This window comes from Sinocyclocheilus grahami, unplaced genomic scaffold, assembly GCF_001515645.1.
Source record: "Sinocyclocheilus grahami isolate Dianchi unplaced genomic scaffold, SAMN03320097.WGS_v1.1 scaffold1312.1, whole genome shotgun sequence".
Classification (NCBI taxonomy): Eukaryota; Metazoa; Chordata; class Actinopteri; order Cypriniformes; family Cyprinidae; genus Sinocyclocheilus; species Sinocyclocheilus grahami.
This window is the reverse complement of record NW_015506491.1, coordinates 278,444-285,779: the sequence shown is the minus strand read 5'-3', so window position 1 is coordinate 285,779 and position 7,336 is coordinate 278,444. Positions and strand designations below refer to the sequence as shown.

At 37.6% G+C, this 7,336-nt stretch overlaps 1 protein-coding gene across 1 annotated transcript in view; it reads right to left on the bottom strand.

Annotated features, from left to right (window-relative positions):
- Positions 1-7,336, bottom strand: part of LOC107569100 (NACHT, LRR and PYD domains-containing protein 12-like) — a 319,086-nt gene that overhangs the window by 94,051 nt on the left and 217,699 nt on the right. The gene's annotated exons all lie outside the window — the stretch shown is intronic.

Here is a 7,336-nt window from a genome sequence, read left to right as displayed (position 1 = left end):
AAAAAAATTAACTTAAATGATTTTAGCAAATGGCTGCAATATAACAAAGAGTGAAACATTTAAGGGGGTCTGAATACTTTCCGTACCCACTGTATATCAAACAAAAGGGGTCACTTGACAAGAACAACCAATGACAGAGTGCAACTGAGGAACATTAACCAATCAGAAGGCAGAAATGAAGACCACATGACAAGACAATAGGCTTGTTCGACTTCATGCAGCACCACAAAGATCGGCTGCCGCCCGACAAAAGCAATGCATTCTAGTTAGAACATTTGTCCGACTTTGATCGGCGCTACAGCCACCTTACGATCACATGTGCCATCAAAGTACTGCGAGAGCAAAACGAGATCAGCCGTCTAGGTCAGGCGCTGCAGTTTCTCAAAATCAGCTGCGAGAGCCTTGATGACGACAGACTTTATTCTCATTGGTTAGATTATGTGATGACAAGCACGACATGTGTTGCGTGTTTATTCTAACAATTCAATTCCAATAATGCTCACAAATCTTATTTGTTTTATAACAGTAAAAGCTTTTTTTTTACTGTGTTATCTCGAGTCATTTTGATTAAAAACACTGATAAAAGCATATATACCCCCACTTTATCGGTATTTAGTAGCCTATATGTTTATATGCTGAACTTTATTCTTGAACAGATGTTGCTGTATTAAGCAGTATATAAAAAGTGTATTTGACAAATATTGCATTTAATTCACTTTATCTGTGATAAGAGTATTCAAACACCGTGACAGCGTCACTACTGGGAGCAGAAAGTGTCCAACTTGACGGCTCCGCTTTTAATTCCACCCCGACTGCAAGCGGCTACTCTCGCCAGCCGGTGGCAGGCTAGTATAGTTCATCTCGAACAAGCCTATTAAGTGTGTTCGACTTGAAGCAGCACTGCGTAGTCCAATCAGTGTATGACATCAAAGTACCGAAATCAAAATACAGAAATTGTGAACTGAACTGTGATAAGATATGAAAATATATTATGCTATAATCTTATTTTTATACAAATGTTATACCTGAGACCAGTCCTTGAATCTCCTCTGTTAAACATTATTGGTCGATCCATAGACGCGTCACTCCTCACAGACACACAGCTGGACTCTGCTTCTGATCTCTTCTGATGAACTGAACTAAAACAGAGAGATTAAAGTTCATCATTTAAACTACTGTAACATCTCAACTACACATTTGTCCCTATCAAATTCACTTTAAATATAACTTTATAATCTCTCATATACTGTTTATACAAAAATTGTTAACTGAAATGCAATAAATGATAATATAAAATATCATGCTATAAGCATATTTTTATACAAACACTATACCTGAGACCAGTCCTTGAATCACGACTGCTAAATCTTATTGGTCGATCCATAGACCTGTCACTGTTCAGACACACAGCTGGACTCTGCTGATCTCTTCTGATGAACTGGTCTAAAACCGAACAGATTTAACCTTTACGATGACAATCATCTTAATATGAAATCTTCAAAAAGTATTTTCTAATGAAAAGCTCTTATGGGGCTTTATGGTTTTATTGTTTTCAATAAATATTAGACAGCCATCTCATCTATAAAATAGTAAGTTATTTAATGTGTTACTCAAACCTGCATCCTGGAAAGAAATCTTCAACTCCAGATGTTTCAGTTTCATCCATGATGGATCTTGATCAGTTTGATCTCCACTGACTCTAGATGGAAGACACAATCACAAAAACTAAGCTAATCAAGCAGCCTTTGTCCACCTTATTTTGGAAGTAAGTTATTTTCTGTGAATGTGAATGAGACTTTTGATGCATCAGCCACATCAGTTAATAACTATAAAAATAACAGTAAACAGAAAAACTATGTCTGCTACAAACCAGACTGTTTTTGTACAGCTAAATAACTGGAAACAAATGACACAGAAAACCGTGCACGTTCTTACATTAAAAATAATAAGGTGCATATTTCAGCTGAATTAGAGTTGGGGAAATAGATAACGAGCTGCCTTCACTCAAATACATAAGGTTAGTCACATGTTAACACATTTGCTTTTTGGAGTTTTGAAGAACCGCAGTCAGAACGAAACACACAACAAACTTTGTTCATTTGCTTTCGGGTGAAAAATATCATACATACCGAATTTATATTTCCATCAGGTAGATACAAACAAATTGATGCCTAAGCATGTATAAATCTATTAAAGATTTAAAGACACTTTGGCTTGTAAATCGATTCTGTCTGTTTAAAATGGCGACATCAAGTCTGTACATTTACTTTCACTTTGAAGAGAGCGGCACGTTATAGGTTGCCAGATCTACAATGTTCCATGTCCCAGATAGCACTCTTTCATCATGGAGACATCTATATGATGTGCATGATTATGAAAGACATATTTTTAAGACGTTTACTCATCTGGAATACATTGCATACACTGTGAAAATTTCAGCTTAAAATAATGAAGTTGAGAGGCTGCGTTATATTTTAAAGTCAAATCAAATTGTTTCTACAAGTTATTTTAACTCATTATTTTGAATCTGGTCTAGTGTTGGACTGCTCTCAATAAGTTGACATGACTGCACAGTATTAGGGTGTACTCACACTAGGCACGACTGACTTGAACCGAGCCCGAGCGTGATTTCCCCCGCTGGCCTGCACTCATATTACACTTACTTGGGTAAAGTTGGTTTTACATTCGTACCTTCAGACTTGCACACTCATTAACTTTGTTAATCTGCATTTAAAAAGGCTAATTTCGGTTAATTATCATTACCTGACCATTATGAGCACAAACTACAACACATTTTTCTGTAGAACTCAACATTTTAAAGAAGCTGATAAACATTTTTTTTATAGTTTTTTTTAAAACTACAACAAAACAGAAACATATACGATTACATTTACATTTAATCATTTAGCAGACGCTTTCATCCAAAGTGACTTACAAATGAGGATAACAATAGAAGCAATCAGACGAACGAGAGAGCAACAGTATACAAGCGCTGTGACAAGTCTCATTTAGTCTAGCACAGTACACATAGCTAGGGTTTGATAGCTATATCTATATCTATCTATATCTCAGGTCTTTCATAGTTTGCTCTGATAGGAAGGGTCTAATCTTCCTAATGTTGTATAAGGCAAACCTGCAGGACCGTGTCGTTGTAGCAATGTGGTCTGTGAAGCTTAACTGATCATCAATCATAACTCCAAGGTTCCTGCCTGTCCTGGAAGGAGTTATGGTTGACACGAACCAAGCTGTATAGAGAAGTTGTGATGAAGTGCTGGGTTGGCTAAGACCACAAGCAGTTCTGTCTTAGCAAGGTTGAGTTGAAGGTGATGGTCCTTCATCCAGCCAGAAATGTCTCAGACAGGCTGCAATGTGACTTCTCATCAACATCAGTAGGCATGTGGCAATAGCTTTCATCAGAATTATATTCTTGATATTTAATAGGAAATAAATGGGCCGATTGGTCTAAAATATCAGATAAGAAATAAATATCTTTTTCCAACCAACTTTTTAAATAAGGAGATTTCCGGTTTAACAGTAATGTAAGCATTATTCCACAGGATTACTTTATGTGTGGAAAAATGGTGTACATAGCATAACTTCCAAGCCTTAAGAGCTTGTTGATAGAAATTGGACAATGCCACAGGTAATTTATTAATGGAGTAATCACATAGTAACAAGAAATGCAATCCTCCAACCTTTTTGAAAATATTATATGGTATAAAGAACCATATCGAGTCTGATTTAAGTAGACAGATTCTAGATTTTTTTTTTTTACAAATAGAGTCTTGAACAAAAAGAGATAATGCCGGATAAAAAAATCTAGATACCCCTTCTACTTTGGTCAATAGGCCAATAATAGTTTAATTACTTTGAAGCCAATTATTGAAGATACTTTGAGGCTTTTTTAGCTTAAGGGAAAATTAAAATGTTTGCCTCTCTCTTTGATCCTTTGTAATACTTATTCCTAAATATTTATACTTTTTTTACTTGGGATATTACACACAATTTTTTCTTGTGAATCATAAAGGGATATTATTTCACATTTTGTTACATTTAGCATTAATCCAGAAGCACCAGAAAAAGCATTTACTTACTGCAGTGCGGCAGGCAACTGTTCTTTATCTCTAAAAAAAAAAAAAACAGTATCATCTGCAAGCTGAGATAATCTAATTTCTTAACTAAAGATGGTAATTCCTTGATCAGTTGTTGGAGAGTTCAAGATTTTAATGGAAAGAAACTCTACTACTAAAAGAAATAAAAAGGGGGTGTAAGAATCTATAGTCTGCCCCGACCCAGATTCCACTCCACAATATGTTTGATCATGCTCATTTCCCAATATTGCTTAATTATTATAGAGAAGAAGAAAGTCAACAGTTATGTTGTTTGTAGATCACTTGGGATGATCACATCCTGAGCAAATGGTGACCAATTGTAGAATGGGAGCAGGTGTGTAACACCGAGAACCACCTCAGACAAAGGGGTGTCAGAACTTAATTAACATACAGACCACAGCTGTAACAACAGGAGCAACTACATTTACATTGAGGATAGTAAACTCTAAGTGTATAAAATGATTGAGCTTAGGATGTTCGTGGTTCATTCTGACTCCGTTGAACCCAAGGTACTACATGTACGTTGTCACTGCTGTGCTGCAATAAAAGTTATTCTTCATCAAGATCTTCGACGTCTTCACTTTTTCTTACATTGGCGAGCCACCCAGCACAGGAGTTTCCAAAAAGCAGGAAAAAAGGTAAGAAAAGCGGTTTCTTTCTTTTTGCTGGTTTTGTCAGGGAATCCCCTCGTTTAAAAAAATCTAGAAAATAAATTGTAAGGATAGAAGAGAATCTATTCGGTATTAGCAGGAGGAGTTCTTAAGCCTATTCGGTACAATTCTGTTTAAAATTCTAACGGAACTGAATTAACCCGACGTAGTGTGGTGGCAGAGCTGTATTGGAATTGTTGTTTCTAAAGTAACTGAAGCAAAGTGCTTAAGTTTAAAGTTTCTAAAGTAACTGAAACTTGTTGTTGATCTCTTTTAATTCTGTTAAGATTCTAAAGTAATTGAATCAACCCGATGCAGTGTGGTGGCAGAGTTGTATTAGATCTGTTGTGTCTGAAGTTGTAAGTTTCTAACGTAGTTGAAACTGACTGTGAAGATGTTATAATTCTGACTGAATTCTAAAGAAACTGAATTGATCCGACGTAGTGTGATCACAGAATTATTTCATGATAGTTGTGTTATAGTATAGTGAGTCAGACGTACCGCGACTCTTAAAGGGGTCATATGATGCGATTTCAAGTTTTCCTTTCTCTTTGGAGTGTTACAAGCTGATTGCAACTTCAGGGATCTTATCTATGCACAAAGACTAAAGTCTCAAAACCAAAGAGATATTCTTTATCAAAGTTAAGACTCTGCCACGCCCCCCTAAAACGGCTCGTTCTAACACGCCCCCACATATCTACCTCACTATGTGGAAATATTAGCATAATGCCGCCCAAATGTGCACGCAAAGAAAGAAGGTGTGGTTTCAGTAACCGCAGTTAGTGTTGAAGCAGCATGTCAGGGAGACGCTGTGTGTTTCTAGGTGAAAGCAAAAGCACTTTATTTGGCCTTCCGGAAGTAGATGCATTGAGGAATCTTTAAGATCACTTACAACAGAACAGCAATGCATTTTATGGACGACGTTTCGTGACCCTCGGAGAGGATCTTAATTCTTATTTCTAAAGTAACTGAAACAGAGTTGTACGTTCCTAAAGCAATTGAAACAGAGTGAGTTGTGATAATTCTGATGAAATTCTAAAGTAACTGAATTGACCCAACGCAGTGTGGTCACAGAATGATTTCATAACTATGGTGTTTTTGTGTTGATTTGCCCGACGTACTGTGGCTAAGTAAACTGGTTAAAAAAAAAAACATAAAACCTAAAGTAGTGTGGTTGTGTCTGACGTACGTGACAGTGTTGCTTTTTTACCGGTTTAGTGTAGTTAAGTGTAAGGCCCGACAGAGTGTGGCCGTGTCCGGAGAAGTGAAAAATTTGGTTTAGAAGCCCGACATATGATCACAGAATGATTTCATAACTATGGTGTTTTTGTGTTGATGTGCCCAACGTACTGTGGCTAAGTAAACTGGTTAAAAAAAAAAACATAAAACCTAAAGTAGTGTGGTTGTGTCTGACGTACGTGACAGTGTTGCTTTTTTACCGGTTTAGTGTAGTTAAGTGTAAGGCCCGACAGAGTGTGGCCGTGTCCGGAGAAGTGAAAAATTTGGTTTAGAAGCCCGACATAGTGTGGCTGTTTTATTCATTTGAGTCCAAAGCACAGGAGCTGTGAATAATTAGACTAACAGGTATCGTAAAGTAACTAGATAATGTTCAGTCAGTGAAGGAAAAGAAGCCTATCGAATTGCTGAACACAATTCAATAAGATTGTGAAAATGGAAGAGTTAATAGTTAAATACATCGTTAAGCACGGCTCAGTAGGAATGTTTGATGGGATAGAGAAGACAGATGACCCCTACGAGTGGGCTATGTCTCAATTCAAAAATTGTCCCAAAATGCCTAAAAACAAAGAGCGAAAAGTTGCTAATGCACTTCAACCTCTTTTTGCCTCATACAAGGTAATTAAGAAAAGATTAATCGTCACTCGACACAATAAATATATAAGCTCTTTACTCATCCTTCCTTGTGTTTGCAGAAACTGACATTGATGTTCCCCTCCATCCTCCCCACCACAACCAGGTTGGCCCAGTCCATGCAGGGGGTAGGCTCCGCCCCTGCCTTCGTCTTGGCAGTAATAGCTGAATTTTCAACCTACAGATTCAAGCTACGGACGGGGCCTACGCCAAAAAATTCTGTTTTTAATGTCTTGGTTTTGTTAAATAAATTATTTAGAATCTTGTCACCTCCCGAGTCTTTCTGGTAGAAATGGCTGCCTACATTGAGAACAGGTGGGGGCTCCCACAATGTATTGGTGCTATTTCTGGATCACACATCCCCATCATAGCACCAGAGGAATATCACCGTGACTATTTCAACCATAAAGGCTGGCACTCCTTCATCCTTCAAGGTGTTGTGGATGGAAAGGGACTTTTCTGGAAAGTTTACACAGGACTGCCTGGAAGCCTGCATGATGCTTGGGTTTTGAGACTGTCAACACTGTGGGAGTTTGCAAGCCGTGGAAACCACATACCAGCAAACACCAGAAACATTAGTGGGGTGAATGCTGGCTACTACAGACTCTGCCTATCCCTTGCAGAACTGGCATTTAAAACCAAAATCACCACCACAGCGTTTTGTCTCCATTGGCAACACGCACGATTTGTGTCGATTGCAAGTGA